The sequence below is a fragment of the Onychostruthus taczanowskii genome, unplaced genomic scaffold, assembly GCF_017590055.1.
Source record: "Onychostruthus taczanowskii isolate IOZ18803 unplaced genomic scaffold, ASM1759005v1 scaffold47, whole genome shotgun sequence".
Lineage (NCBI taxonomy): Eukaryota > Metazoa > Chordata > Aves > Passeriformes > Passeridae > Onychostruthus > Onychostruthus taczanowskii.
The window spans coordinates 4,508,921-4,525,439 of record NW_024502236.1 but is presented as its reverse complement, the minus strand read 5'-3'; the positions used below and the strand labels follow the sequence as shown (position 1 = coordinate 4,525,439).

The 16,519-nt window shown below is 38.2% G+C and overlaps 1 pseudogene; it reads left to right on the top strand.

Moving 5' to 3' along the window:
• On the top strand, positions 1-15,566 carry LOC121341344 (annotated as a pseudogene).
• Positions 15,567-16,519: the final 953 nt, after the last annotated feature.

Sequence of the window (16,519 nt, the reverse complement as noted above, 5' to 3'; positions counted from 1 at the left end):
CCCCGGCCCGGCCTCAGGCCGTTCCCTCGGCTCCTGTCGCTGGCTCCCTCACGAGGTGCTGGGGCCGGCAAACAGGAGGGGCCCGGCAGGAGCGGCCCGGGGAGGCTGAGGGGAGGCAGCTGCAGCAGAACCGCCCTCCCCTCCCCTTCCCTATTCTTCCCTCCCCCGGCGGGCGCTGCTGCAGCCGTGGCCGCCGCTCGAGGCTCCTGGCGAGGCCGCTACGAGCCGCTGTCCCGGCACAGAGGTGACGGGGCCGGGGAGGAGGGAGGCGGAGGGAGGAGAGTCCCGGGCGGCTGCGGGGCCCCGAGCGGTGCCCGCTTCCTCCCACGGTCTCCTGAAACCCGCCGGGTTCCGGGTTGGATGCTTGCTAGTCTTCCCCTTGAAAGCACAGCTGATGTGGCCTGGGATATGTCTATTGCGTGGATAAAGAGGGAATAATCTTCAGGCCGCGGACAGGAGCGGGGTTTAAGCAGGGAATGGGCAGGACCACGGGTGTTCCTCCGCAGCCAAGCGCGCCGTGCTGTGAGGGCGGGTGGGTGCAGGAGCGGGTCCGTTTGCCAGGGAAGGGGTACATATATCTTTATCACCTGTTTGCAGTCATTCGTCGCGTTATCGTGCAACCATTCGGCATTTTACTGAAAGCAGGACAAAAATTATTGTGGGAAACGACAGAGGAGCGCCGGTTGTGTCGGTGGGTGTTTCACGGCGCCTGCTGGAAAAGGCTGCAACTGCGTCCTGGGGCTGGGAGTGCTGTAAGGAGGAATGAATAATGGTATGTCCCAGTGACCGAGGGACAGAATTCACTCCCTGGGTGTGCGGCAGTCGCTCCTGGGCGTGTCGGGCACTAGGGGAGAGTTCCTGTTTGTTTGCCTCTTTACTCTTATCTCCAGTGCCTTATGAAATTGGCAGCAGTGCACAAGCCTCGTATTCCTCTCATGTATGTGCATATGGCACATGATAGTAGTGCTTTATTTCTTAGGGTGTCCTGAAAGGACCCTGCTGTTCTTTAAGTATTAGCTGTTGATAACTTCCAATACCCATAGTATCAAACAGGGGGGGGAAAAACCCCAACCCCTGCAGGATTTTAACTGTCAAAGATTTAAGGAAGCCAGCTCAGATCTATTCGTTCAGGAGGCTGTAGACCTCTCTCATTCTTCATACCTTGTGTTAGAGTGTATTGGTGGGGGAAGGTGACAGGCAAAAAAAAAAAAAAAAAAAAGGTGTAGGTTTAGGCCTTTTGATAGCTCAGAACTAAATATCTCCTAAAGCTAGATGTTTACTAAAGAAGAAAACAAAAACACCAACAAGAACATCGGTCTTTCAAGTATCATTGATACTTTTTCCTTTGTTCGTTTTTAAACAGAAGTGCAACACTGAAAAGAATGCTTCTTTCTTCAGTAAATTAATATATTCCTGGTTTAGCGGGTGAGAATTTATTAAACAGGTTGTTGCTGTTCATTGGTGCTCACAGAATTGTAGACTGTGCTCTTAGATTCCACAGTGTCTCAGGCTTGAGCCTGACCTTGAGAGTGCTGTTTAGCCTTTTGCACAAAAATCGAAGTTTGCAACATTTGGAGATCACATTCAACTATTTGGTGGGGTATTGTTTATACATAGTGACAGTCATTTTATACTTTATCTATGGCATTATTTAACAATGGCAATATAACAACTTTCTAAATCTCCAGGAGCAAATATTCTGTAGTACATGTAAGGTATTTTCCTGGTAGCCACTTTCATGCTCATTTTCCTCCCTCTTTCATGGCAGGCCACAAAGATGTTATTGTCACTCACCTGCTCACATACACCAGCAACTTCCTCTGCTCCTTGGGAAATTTTCCACCAAAAAACAGGAACTGAAAGTTCAACTCTATCAAATCTTGCAAATTCCTATCACTTAATATGTTCAATGTTATGTCAAACAATTTTGTATGTTACGTCTTGTGACCATTACTGATTTTTAACTTTTTTTCCTTTGGGTCAGATGATACACACATTTCAAAAATCTCAGAGTGGGAAAAAACCTGTGAAAACTGTTAGAACTCTTTCTTGCTTTATTCTATATTCTTAATTCTACAGATAATTGAAACTAGTATTTGCATTTGATCAGCTGACTCAAAACAATCAGATTGTTTCAAGGATTCAGAGAATTCAGTTAAACTCTGGCCCTGTTGAAGTTAGGAGTTCACCTTTATATTTACCAGTCCTTACATTTTAGACCATAAATGCAAATGTTCCATTTTTCTGGAAAATTCTGCAGTGCACTGTTTCTGAATGATATTGATACATTCTCTATGTCATGGTATTCGCCCAAATTTTCAAGGCAGGCTATACTTTGTATCTTTTAACTAATTCTACAATGTCTAACAAAAGAAGAGAAGAAAAAAAAAAGGCAAACAAACCAAAACAACCAAGAAAGGTTTTTTTCAGTTATTTAGCTATGAAGTCACCAGTGGGAGGTTGTGGCTGCACACTCCAGTGTCCTTGCATGTGTCTCTGGTAGAGCCCCAGACGTTTGGGATGGTCGTTAAGTCAAAGTGCCTTGTCAACATCCATCCTTTTGCATTTTCCCCACCTCAAAAATGCTATTGTACAGTTCTCTTTGAATTGTCACAAAGCTGACATCACAAAGCTGACATGCTTATCAAAAATTCCAAATACTTGTGTTTCTGACATAGTTTCTTTATGCTCAGTGTATTCTTCAGCCCTGTTCTGCCATTTTTAAGACCAGGTTTAGTTTTTGTTGACACTTAAGTGGATAAAAGCACCTCATTAAAGCTGAAGGTCTGCTGTAAGGAAATTTGCATTGTATTGGTGCTGAAACCCAGCAGTGTAATGTGGTTTAGCTTGCTTGGAGATGAGTTGCAATAAAATGAGTCACCATCCTCGGAGGTATTTAAAAGATGTGTAGACATGGCACTCAGGGACATCCTTAATGGTAAACTTGGTAGCGTTATATCATCTTAAGGGTCTTCTCCAACCTAAAGGAATCTGGGATTCAGTGATAATGCACTCCTGTGATAAAAAGGTATTTTGTTCCAGATCAAAATAATAAGTGGATAATGATTCCATGAGTCTTTTTATGAAATAAAAATACTTCTTTACTTCTGTAAAGTGTGGGATCATAAATATAGACAGATTCTGATGTATAAAGGTTCCTCAGAACTCTGTTCAGATGTAACAATCTCCATGGGCTCTCCTTACTGCAGGTGAATTTCAGTGTACTGAAGGTAACTGTGAGTATGTTCCACAACTTTGTAGCTTCTATAGGATTACATCTGTTACTTTGATCACAGTTTGTTTATATTCACTGGATTATATCATTAGCTTTTTGAATTAGCAGTTCTGCTTCTTTTGCCTGTTGTGTCTCAGACTGTCCAAATGGATTCCTTTCTTTGATGGTATCTCTAGGCTACAAGAAGCTGTTGGAAAGGAATGAGCTGTTTGAACTCAATGAAGGTGATTCACCATCCAGCATGTATCCTAACTTTGAAAAGCAATGGAGAAAAGAAGTCCAGAAGTCTGCCCCAAGACTAACAGTAACTACAGTTCTAAAAATAGGCACTATCCTTTTCTGAAGTTGAGTCTAGAAGCTGGAGAAGTTTTAAAAAAATCCTCTAATTTATTGAACAGCCTACATTTTGTAGGACACAGAGGCCCCTCAGTGTTCAGATCAGTATGGCTGTAGGATTTTTCTGATTGTTCAAATTCAAACTTACCTCTTGGAAAGACACATGGTTGCATTTCAGCATTTCAAGTAATGAGGTGCCTGCTGTGCCTGGTACAGAATCTACAGTGACTTTTACTTGTCATGAATTACCATGTTGTCAAAAACTGTTCAGCTCTTCTCTCTGGACTTGTCTGTTTCCCTGTGTCTTTTCTTTGCATCTGTATTTCAGGAAGGTAGAGAAGTCTGTTACCAGTTTGCTACCCATCATCACTATGATAATTAAGAAAGCCTCTGGGTTTGGTTTTGTTTTGTTTTGTTTTGGTTTTTTTTGAGCCCTGTCAAGAACCTTCACAATTGTTTGAGCAAAATTCAAACTGAAAAAAATGTTGCTTGACAACTGAAAATACTCTGAAATAATAGAAGGGCTATTCAGCCTTAAATATAAAGTTGCTGCAAGCCTGCTATAAATGAGAATGCATTTATATTGAAGCTTATCTATGTTTATTCAGACACATTCTGTCTTGACCTGTGATAATAATTTGAGGATTAAAGTATATTGTAATTATATTCATGGATGATAGGGGCAACCCTATGAATTTCATTTATCCTTTCCTGAATAACTATTATTTTGGCCAAATAAAACAAGACTTAATTTCTTACTCCAAAGCTTTTCTTTTATCTGTAGGAAATTTTCTTTTTTACATGAAACTGATGGCTTTAGATGGACACTCTAATATTGCATATTTGGTACTGTAAATGTGGGTAAAGTTCAAACTTTTTTTCTCTGAATAATCTCTATATTTTTGTAATCTTGCAGGCTTCTTGCTTCCAGAGAGTGCTATTTAAGAAAACAAGTTTCCACATATCATCTTTGATTTTGCCATTATGGCAAACATTTAAGTACTTATTGATTAAAGTTTAATTTCTGAAAGTTATAGCTGACATTCTGGCTTTTATGAGTCCACAAGTAATGAAGTGTTTCATTTTTTAATGTGTTTAACTTTTTTGTTCAAAGAGCAATATTAATAATAAAGCTAAAGGGTTACCAGTTTCTAAACCTCTGTCCGCATGATTATTTGTAAACAAATGAAGGAAAGCTCAAAGAGATCAGGAATTTCATAACTAAAGGACTGAGACAAAATTAGTAAAAGTTCCACAGAATTGTTTTAAGTATTTAATATACAAAGATAAAATCAAATGCTAAGAAAAATGGACTAAAAAAGATAATTAACTTTCCTTCCATTTTGTCAATTTTTTCCATCCCTACTTTTAAAAAACTCACATAAATATATAATATTTAATGGCATTTCATGGGAAAATGCAGTTACTCTGTTATTGTGTTCTGGTACCATGGTATTGACAGAAATAGTTTTTAGAAATTGTGCTTACCACAGATGTGTTGAGATGATCAAATACTTGAGTGTTTATAAAGAGTTAATGAACAGAATTATTACCTCCAAAATATGCTCTGAATCAATGTAATCCTGATCAAAATAGTTAACTATAAAATTTGTTTGAAGACATCACAGCTTATGATGGTTATTTAAGATTGTGTTTTATTAACACAAAAAGTCAGAATTTTCCTTTAGATTTTTTCTCTTCTCTAGATTTTTCTCTTCTCTTCTGTGGCTGGTAGTTACAATGTTTTTAAGTCCAAATACCTAATTTTAAAAAATATTTCTTTTATTAAATTCTTTTATTCTTTATTCATACTCCATTGTCAGAGAAGTCAGCAATAGCACATTCATGTTGAGATTGGTATTTGAGAATTGCAAGGGATTGGAAAACACAGATAAAACCTACCATTTTTAACATCATATTATTTTGATGGATCTTTAGCCATATCTAGATCCAAAACAGATTCAATTAAACAGGTTTCCAGTGTCTTAGTTTGTTAAATGTTTGTTGTTGGCTGTTGATTTAATGGATGGAATTTAAAATTAATTTTTTCTTTTATCTTCAGAGCAATGATTGTGGCCAGTGAAAACCAGCCTAGTTCATGTGGGAGTGGCTGTGGCTATTGCCTGGGTTTTGTGGTTCTCTCACAAACTCTTCTCCATCAGTTATACCATTGGAACAACATTCTTACAGCTATCAAAGTCAAGACTGCAGTTGTTGCCCTGGTCTACAAAAAGGTAATCATGTCAGCATTCCTGAAGGCACTTTAGCTGCTGTTGTGGAACAGGTTGGATCTGGAAAATCATCTTTTTTTTTCAGCTGTTCTTGGAGAAATGGAGAAACTTGAAGGAATGGTTCAGAGAAGAGTTTGTTCATCTTCCCCTGCCCTTTCCACTCCTCAGTACTCCAGTTAAGCAGAGCTAATGAACAGATTTTCAGAGGGCATATAGATTAATGTAAAAAAAATATTTAAAAGCACTTTGTTCCTATCCTGTAATCTTAAATTCTAAAGCTGACACATTCCACATTTTATGTAAAAATACAGACCATCAAACTTTGTTTTGATGTCTAATAAGACCCAGTTTCCTGCGTATAGATATTACAATGGATGCCTGTTTGTCACTGTGATCTTTCCCTGGAAGACTTTGCTCCATATATGTCCCAGCTCTGTCAGTTTTATTCAGTCATATGTGGTTTTTTATAGGAAAGCTGTTACAGTGTAATATGCAGCAGATTGTTTCTATTACCTGATTGAATAAAAATTTAAACAATACTCAAATCATTGATGACAAATTTTAATAGTGCTCAGGTTTTGGAAGGAATTACTGGTGTTAATTTGAGGCAAAGCTGGAATTTCAAATTTATTTTTAAATGATGTTTTATATGTTCAGAAAGCCCAAATAAAACAAAATTGTTTCCAATTCTTTTTAGGGTTCTGTGGCATATATTTCTCAGCAGGCCTGGATTTGTAATGACAGTTTACAGGAAAATATTTTCTTTAGTTCCAATCTAAACGGGCCATACTACAAACTTGTTTTAGAGTCTTGTGCTTTACTGACAGATTTGGAACAGTTACTGAATGGAGACCAAACAGAGATTGGAGAAAGGGTGAGAATTTGAGGTGTCAGAAATTAAACAGTAAAATAAGTTATGGATTCTATAGTTTTATGATTATCTATTTGATAATTAACACTGACTAACCAGTGTTCAGCCAAGTACGTCCTGCCCATCTCCTTGCTTTGGTTACTTACTTTGAACTTAAATTCTGTTCAAGTTCTGAACTCCTAAAAACTTCAGAAATGGCTTTTTTTCTGTATAGAATTTTGTATCTGCCCTTTCCTGTTCTCCAGGGATTTCTTCTGTAGTATAAAAACGCCTGTATAATTGTAAATAAAAATATTTTTTAGTTTTACAAAGTAACCTTGTAGTTGCCCATTTTGGAGTGGGAATAATCGTCAGAGCCCAAGTTTTGACAAGACTGAGTATAATACACAGGTCTTCTTTAGTATTTCCCATTTAAATGTGGATTCTTCTGGCTTTCTTTCCTTAGGATGTCAATATAAGTGAAGGGCAGAAGCAGAGAGTGAGCCTTGCTAGAGCTGTGTACAGCAAGGCTGACTTTTATCTCCTGGGTGACCCTCTCCTGCTGTACAGGTATGTGTTGGAAACCACCTTTTTGAGAAGCTAATTGAAGCTAACCCTTCAGATCTCCTAAAAATCAAGGTAATGTAGGATAGCTTCCTTTCAAATTGTACCAATTACTTTGTACAGTCATTCTACAAAAGCTCATCTCTTACTAACAGATTGTTGATGATAATTCTGAATAAAGAGGCTAAACAAAAAGCAGTACAGGCGTACAGCCAGTACAAGATACAGAAGGAAATGGATCTTGTTGAACAAAGAAGTTCCTACAGGAAAGTGGAATCTGGAGGAATAAATTCTCTCATTTAAAAGCCATTCATGTGAGAAGGTAAGATTTGTCAAAATCTCAGTGGTTTGAGTTAGTGCAGATTATTCCCACTGCTGCCTGCAAAACACATGTATTAACATGAAATACCTACTATTGGGTCAGCATTACTGACTTCACAATTGTCTTTTCCTCTCTTCCTTCTCCCTGTCCTTAATTGACCTGCTCCATGGCTTATAAGTATGTGGCAGAAGCAAGAACTCCAGTGATGGTAGACTTGTAAGCAGATTTTAATACTGAGACTATTAAACTTCATGTAGTGTATTAAAAGCTGGAGTATCTAATTCTTTTCTTTAAACCTATTCTAAGCCACTCCTGAACAGGAAACAGGTAAAAAACATTTAACATTGAGAAACAGGTAAGTACAAGTAATAGCAAGTAGCTATAAGCTTATAATTTGACATTACAATCAGCAATTAAAAGAGTGATGTAGCAAAGTAGGCAATAAATAAGAACAACAATAAGAAGAATAATAACAATGATAAGAATAAGGTGGACAAATACATGAGAAAAATTACAGAAGAATTCCATTATGACATTCCAGCTATCGTAATGGAATGGCTGCTTTTAGTATATGTTTATATTAAATGAATATAGAAAAAATTGTGTTTCAGACTGATATATTGGTGACCCATAAATTCACCCTCCTACCTCACACTGATCTAATAATGGTGATGGAATAGGGAAGAATAAGTCAAATAGGAACCTACCAAGAACTCATTTCAAGGAGAGCTAATTTTTCTGAGCTTTTACAAGTCTTCAGTTCAGAACATACAAATGAGGAGACAAACCCAGTGGAAGGTGACAAAATTTGTATACTGTGTTTGCTGAGTACTTTTACTTTTCATACCAGCTTCTCAGTATATTCCTTCTTCTATTCCTGGAAATGAGTGAAAGAATTGCTGGAAAATTTAGAGCATTCCTGCCTGCATTTTGCTATAGAATCATAATTATAAGGTGAAAAAAAGAAAAAGTTTTCACTTTTGGCTTCTTGTGCTGTATGTATCTGCTCATGGTATAATGCTGCGATGCTAGAACTTCCCCAAGTGCTGAAGGCTGCTTTGCTGTGGAAACGTGGGTTAATTCCCTGGATTCCCTGTGCCAAACCTGGTCTGTTTATTTTTTTTCTTTGGTGGTGTATTGCATGTCAGAATCAAATGTTACTGTCTAAGCTGGTTAATACATTAAATTCACATTCTCAGAGGCATATAGACTTGAAGTGAATGTTATTTTCTACTTTTGTACTGCTTTGGCTTTAATTGGAACCTCTAATACACAAACAACTGTTACTTGCTGCAACTTTTAATACTTCTCACTCTCATCATACCTGATTGTTGCCATGCCTCGCAAATTACTGGAAGCACAGTGACTGCTGATGGTGTTCCCTAGAACAGACCCAAGGGTGGTTGTGTAATACACTGAAAATCTTGTGATGCCTAGGAGACAGTGTTGTCCAGATTTTCACTGTGGTAAGAGCTTCAGAAAACACAGATGACAGATAATAATGAATAGAAATTCAAAAAAATATAGAGACCATTATCTGTCATGGCATATCCACACCCCACCCAGCTCACAAGGGTTCCTTTATCTCATCGTGTACTTGGTGATGACAGTCACAGTTTTTCACCTTCATCTGTTGTCCAGCTGACACAGTTCTTTCTTTAGCTGCACACAACATTTCCAAAAGGCTGACCTTCAGAATTGGTTTGGCTCTCTTTTGCTATAGAAGTGGGAATATTTAACCATGGAGTTGACACCCTGGGGGTTTGGAACTAGGTGATCTTACGGGTCTCTTCTAACCCAGGCCATTCTACGATGATTCTGTCTACAGAAGCATCCCCAGTGCTTGAAGGTGACAAATTTGGCAGAGCCAATACATACCTCCATTACAAATCTATTGTTTTACATTGCTGGCTTGCTTTACCTGGGGGATGGTGCAATAATTGTACAAACAACATGAGCCATATGTGTTTTTCCTTTCAACTTTTCATAAAAATACAGCACACTTGCTGATGATCCTGAAGTAGTTTCCAATAGCTGGAACTTTTATGTCACTGCAAATTACAACAACCATTGGGCAGTTTTAAAGCAGAAATGAACTGCTCAGAGGAACACTGAGATCAGGGATTTTCTGACCATTGGTTCAGGTGATGTGCCAACATGTTCTGTTATTTTTTTGCTTCTGTGATTAAGCATGCAGTTTATGAGTTGTTTAAGTTCAGGGTAAGTTTTTTAATTCATGTGGTGTATTCTAGTAGAGTCAAATTGTTTGTTCCTATTTTTGTATATATTTCCCCAGGTGATTCAGATTCTAACTGTTTGGGTGTGTGGAGCATGTAAAATAGAGACCAATGCAGTTTCAATTGAAAGAATTTCTGAATATGAAACAGTTGATGAAGAGGTGAGCATTCAATCCTGAATGCTGAGCATTCATTTTGAATATTTAATTTCTGTGCATAGAAAACGACTGCTGAGATTGACTTTAAATATTGGTGAGTGGGGGTAGTAGGTAATAGTTATTAAATATTTGGGATTTGTAGGATTAAAAGAAAATACCTAAAGATCTTTTTTGAGAATAATGTGTAGCTTCTTCATTACATTTCTAGTAGTTTCACAGCAGTTTTATTCCTATTTTGACCAGTAAATTTTTTGTCATCCTTCGTAGCAGTGGATATTGTTGTCATACTAATGCAGCTGCAGCTCAGGTGAACTCTCTGTGCTGTGTGCAACCAAGAGGAGCATTTGAAAAGGGAAGAGAGGAAGAGAGGCCTGTCTGACCCATAACCCTTACTCACCTCATGCCTGGGGAGATACTCGTTCCAAATCATTTTGCCTTGGCTGTTGTGCTTTTCTGAAAAGTAGTGCCAGTGCCAAGCACAGAGGCATAAAAAGCCCTTAGGAGCAGGACTGTTCTATTTCTTCATTCCCTTTTACTCTTCTCCCATGCTTATGTTTTAATTCCAGGAAGCATGGATATTGTCTAAAAGACAACCAGTGGGCTGGCCTGATAAAGAAATGATAGAATTTGTTAACTACAAGACTCATTATAGGAAGGATCTTGGTTTAACCCTGAATGGTGGTGCCTTTCAGACACAGAGTAAAGAGAAGGTATTGTAGGCAATAAGAAATAAATCAGGGATATAAAATTCTGTTTCCCAACTTTCTACTTCAAAAATACTTCAGATAAGGAGACTCCAATACTAAATCAGGAAGATGATGTTGAATAGGGAAGATGTTAAGTGGAGAAGAGTAAAGAAAAATGAGAAAAGTATTTTAAAAAAATATGTAGAAATTCTTATCCCTATAAGATACTGAGGTAATGTTTTATGAATTTGGCAGTTCTAAGGAAGAAGATCCAAATTTTAAGTTAAACCTCTTGTCCACTTTGCTGAATGTTTGTGTAGGGAAATAGGCTGCCAGGTTAGGGCTGGTCAACATCAGGCATGGGATCAAGGAACACCAGTTGAGACCTATTTTAAGCCATTGGTTTGAGCTGAGGAGTGCTGATAAAAGGGAGAGGAAATGGAAAGGATTCTCACTGAACCAGGCATGAGCTGTACAGCTTCTGAGAGAACTGGACTGGGAACTGTGAAACTGAATTCACTCTATCCTATAATTCCATATATCTGTATAATTTTTTATTTAGAATGTGTAGCATGGAAAGTTATAGTCTCTATCATAAAACTTTCTGCTTCAGGTTGGAATTGTTGGAAGAACAGGAGCTGGAAAATCAACACTTAAAAATTCCTTATTTAGAATTCTGGAGGGATGTGAAGCCAAAATAATTATTGATGGAATTGGTATATCAACTATTGGACCCCATGACTTAGGTGGAAATCTTAACATCACTCCACAGGTGAGGTGTGGTTGAGAGACAACTATTTATTCTTTTTTTGACTAACACAAGACTTTCGATTTTTGGGGGAAATTATAACCTGTAAGTCCACAGGCTGCCAAGAGACAGAGGTGCCAGTGGAATTTTGGCAATTATATGGAAGAAACTTCAAAACATGGAGACCACAAATATGACATTAAGTTTTATATGTTGTGTTTAGTTTAACAGTCTTGGCTAGAATAGCTACATATGGTGTTTTCAAGATCCAGCTGAGGGCTTTGCTTGTCCAACTATGTTTGAAGCCTGTAGGGAATAAAGTGATGTATTCATGAGTTATATATTATGTATTTAAACCAATCTGCTGTGATCTGTCAGGTAGAGCTTACTTTTTATTTCAGAAAAGGGTGGGAAACTCAAGATTAGGTTATGTATTATTAGGATTGTCTTCAGGTGGTAAACTGGTATATGTTGAAATGCTCCAGTATAAAGTAAAACCCAGGACACAAATTGAATGGTCACCTGAAGTCTTTGCACATTCCCTGAATGCCATTCATACAAACATTTTTGTGAATAGATGGTGTTAACACCACTTGAAGTTAATTTATCTGATGTCTTTCAAAGGGAAGCTTTGTTTCTTTCCTAGCCTTTTAGGGGCCTTAACCTTGGTAATATTTCCTGTGTGTATCTACCCACAGACCATTCATAGAGATGATTCTAATATTTACACCAAAACAGATTGGGTCTTTCCAAGAAAGAGATGATTAAAAGAAAATACCTAAAGATTCCTGCAAATTCTTGGCTGCTTTTCCTTTGAGAACTGTACTTGATTAGGGGAATGGCAAATTCACCATTTTTTTTCATAATTTCTAACTTTCATATACCTTTTTGATGCAACTATATTCTCAAAAATGAGAATACAGGACCAAAATTGATTATTCCACGGGTCTTCAGAACACAATTCATACACATTTGGTTGTAACATTTATCTTGTTTTAAGCAGCTAATGCTCTACAAATCTGAACAACATCTGACAGTTGTGAATTACACAGTATTTTCTCAACTGCAGTTGCAAGTCTGATTTACTGTGGATGGAATATATTGGATCCACATGCAGACAACTGAACTGAGAGGAACCCAATAGTGCAATGAACTTACAGGCTGGGTTCAGAATAGAACTGAAAGGTGAAAAAAAGAGAGACTGAAGCTTATGAAGAGTAGGTGCAGTCTGGAGTGTTGAACTGCATAGGTCAGGAGAGTGGATGAAGGTAAAAATCTGGGACAGAAACAAGGGCATGGCAAATACCAAAGCTGACTGTGCACGTAGCTTCTTCAGATCAGCCAAATACACCTCATACAAACAGCTTCTAAGAATCATATTAAAGTACAGCAAATTATGGTGCAAGTAACATGAAGTTTAAATGAAGAACAGGCACAAGCTCTGCTACCACTTCAACTGCCCTGTTTGGTTACTGATCTCCTGCAAAATTGTCACTGTTCTGTTTGCATGTAACTTGCTGTTGTTGGCCTCTTAGGCCTATTGGGTCACAGCCACTATGACTGCACTTGGTCAAGGTATCTGTTCACCATCTCTAGGAGCATTAGTTCAGTCTATAAATCTCTGCAGGTATTCTTGTTGCTGAATATGTCATCTTTCCTATAGGAAATTAAGGATATTTAACTTAGAGTCATAGCCTTTTAATTTTTCTTAACAGTGTTCATGAATGTAGTCTTCATGTGCTTCACAAACCTTAATAATAATTCATGTGCTGTGGAAGTTGCCAGGTGCTGGGCAGGTCTTTAGTCAGCCACAAAACCAGAATACAGAGAATACACAAGAAATCTCTTGCCCTTTATGTTTCACCTTAATGAAGATCTGAGCTCACAGAGACTGCACACAATTTTTGTGCTCCATTCACCAGCTTGAAACCGTTAAAATTTCCCTTGCAAAAATCCATTCCCAAGATTATTTGTCTCAGTTCTTTCTATTAATGTAAGGATTTATGACAGCCCATTTTAGGATCATGTCAGAATTGTGCATTCACATTCTGATGCTATTTGGGACCCCAGCTTGTTTTCTGGGACACTGCAGTCAAATCTGGATCCACTTGGAAAACACTCTGATCTTGAACTGTGGGAGGTGCTGGAGTTATGTGACTTAAAGGATTTTGTCCACTCGCTGCCAAAGAAGCTCCTCCATGAGATTTCAGAAGGTGATGAAAATCTCAGGTACATAATCAAGCAAGTGCTAATGCTGTTATTTTCTAATATGTGATCCTTCCAGGGAATTTACTTCAGAAGGTATCAGGATGGAAATGACATGCCTCCTGTCATTCTCAGTAGAACTATTCTGGTAGTGCAGATTTCTTTGAGGTGACCAGCTGGTCACAGTGGTATAGATTCTGATGGCCTGTGCTGTATGGGAAGCAAAGGGAATAGACTATTTTCAGCTCAAGTGTATAAGTAAGTGTGAAGAAGGAGGGTGTGGTGTTGCAACTCATGCAGCACCTCATTAAATTTTGGTAGAAAAGTGCTTATTTATTTAAACTTAAAAAATAAATCAAACCAGAAAAAAAAAAAAACAAAAAACAAAAAACAAAAAACAATGAACCAAAAAACCCCCCAGCAAATTAGAAACCCACCAAAGTGCAGAGAGCTTATTCTTTTGTTCTATTTGCTTAAGCAAAACAACTCAGTTTTAACTTTGAAACATTAACCCATAGTTATGCAAGGAGGGTGACACTTGAAATAAAAGAACTCTAAACTGAGGAGACAAATATTGAAGCTTTCACCAGCAAAGGGACAGGTCTTAAATAGTGTACTGAGTACCTGAATTTTTCAGACAGATCATTTTCAGGACATTTCTGGAAGGTGCATACTACAGCTAACATATAAAAGTATCCAAACTGTTACACTGAACATTATTAAAAAGTGGTTCAGCATTCAATCTGGCTCAATCTGAGTGCCCACTATAATGTGAAAATAAAACTGAAGACTGGGTTTAAGATTCAAAGTTCAGCCATGGGTGTTAAAGAGTCCTACCTTAACTACTATTGATATGTTGAGCAAGAAGAAATAAAATTCCAAAGCAGGATGAACATATTTCAGTAGTCTTTTCAGAAGCATCAGGTATTGTTAGGAAAGAAGTACAGACATGCTCCATGGTAATATCAGCTTTATCTTGTGCTCCCTTTCCTCCGTGTGCCTGACTTGTCCTTTTCAAATGTATTTTTAACACTGTTGGGCAGAGACAGCTGGTCTGTCTGGCCTGTGCTTTGCTATGGAAGACAAAAATCTGGTTCTAGATGAGGTGACAGCTTCTGTTGACATGGAAACAGATAACTTTGTGCAGTCCACCATAAAAGGACTGTTTCGCAGCTGCACAGTGTTAACTACAGCCCGCAGGTTACACACAGTCATGGATTCAGAGGCAAGTTTTGATAAGCCATTTGAAAAATAAATTGCTTCCTTGAAATACATTCCTTTAATCCAGAGATATCTGTACTGGGAGTGGAAAATGTGGTTGAAGAGCTGATTCTTCTTCTGTAATCTTTCTGCTCATGTATTGTAGAGTGCTTGTTCTGGATGCGTGAAGGATTCTAGAAGATGATACACCACAGACTTTGTTACAGTGAAAAAGTGCCTTTTCTGAAACGGTTGCAGAGGCTGGGGTAAGATGGTAAAGAAAACTACTAAGTGAATTCTGAAGGAACGCTCAAAGGATCTCTGGCATTCCATATATACAGGTGCAGTATTTCATATTCCATATAAAACAACTGACTTACTCAAGAGCTGCTTGCAGCATTGCTGTTTATTACAGCTATGATCTGCATATATGCTCAGGTTTCTTAAAATTCAGATTTTATACAAATTACTTGTTTTTATCATACTGGCACTGGGACAACAGAATGAAGCAGGGATTTTCATGGCATATGTTAAAACTGTTGCATTAGTAAAGACTGAGAAATAAATCTTGCTGTTGACGTGCTGGTCTTAACTTCAACTAAGTTTCTCTGACATTATGTTCATTTAGTTATTAATTCTTATTATGATTACACATTCAAGGAAAAAACAAAACTACTTGTTGTGTGGACACAGAGACATGTCACTTGGGGCTAATTTTTAGGATATACACATCCCACCATGTATATTTTGGTAGTTCTTGAGGCAGTAAATGTGCCCCATTAAGTCAGTTTTCTGTTTTCTGAAAAACTGAAAACCACATCTTACATATCTAATTGAGCATTACAAAATCTCATTGTGAAAGAATCCCAAAAAATTCAGTCAGGTGGAGTTGCCTCTTTGCTGGTAAATATTAATGTAAACCTCCATACTAATTACAGAAGCAGGGCAGGTTATGTACACTTACTTGAAGTGTCAGCTAAATGTATCTGCTTCTGTAGGCCACATAGTCATTTCCATTTTTATTGCAGTTCCCAAAGCTCTTGAAATTGATACCAACATGTAATCAGTCTTAAGATAAGATCTCCATCAACTGCTTAAAAAAACCCAATAAACTGAATAAAGTTCCTGGGTACAGCCCTCTTTTATTAGTTTAATACTGACACCTGGTGTACCAAATACAATCTTAATTTCTTGCCCAAGAGAAAGTTTTGGGCATGTAGGCTAGGGGAAGTAGCCATCAGTACCTCAGGAACCAAGCTCTTTTGCAAGGTCTAGAGAAAACAGTCAGGGAGGCATCAGTGTATGGTAATTTTTACTTTACTTTAATTTGTGGGGAGAGCTTTCTATGCTTGCTGGCAGGCTGACATAACCTTTCACTTCCAGCTAGCTTCAGAATGCAGCTGGGAGAGCTGCAGACTGAACAATGGCAAAGCCTGAGAGAAAAGAAAATGCTGGACTAGTGTCAGCAAAGCCATTCCTTCACTTCCAGCAAGCTGTACCCCTCATATTTAACTATAACTTCTGAAAAGGGGGTGCAGAAGCAGCAGGAAATGCTCCTGTTGTGTTTCTGTGCAGCAACAGCTTACCAAAGCAAACCCCCTAACAGGCTTAGGGTGGGCAGGGAAAGGCACTTTTGCCTTAAGCACATCAGCCAGCGTCTGCAGCTTCTCCTCTCCTCACACACCTGATGTTGGAGACTCACTCCAGGAATCCAAGTGCCACTTGGCTGAGTTCAGAACTGACTCAA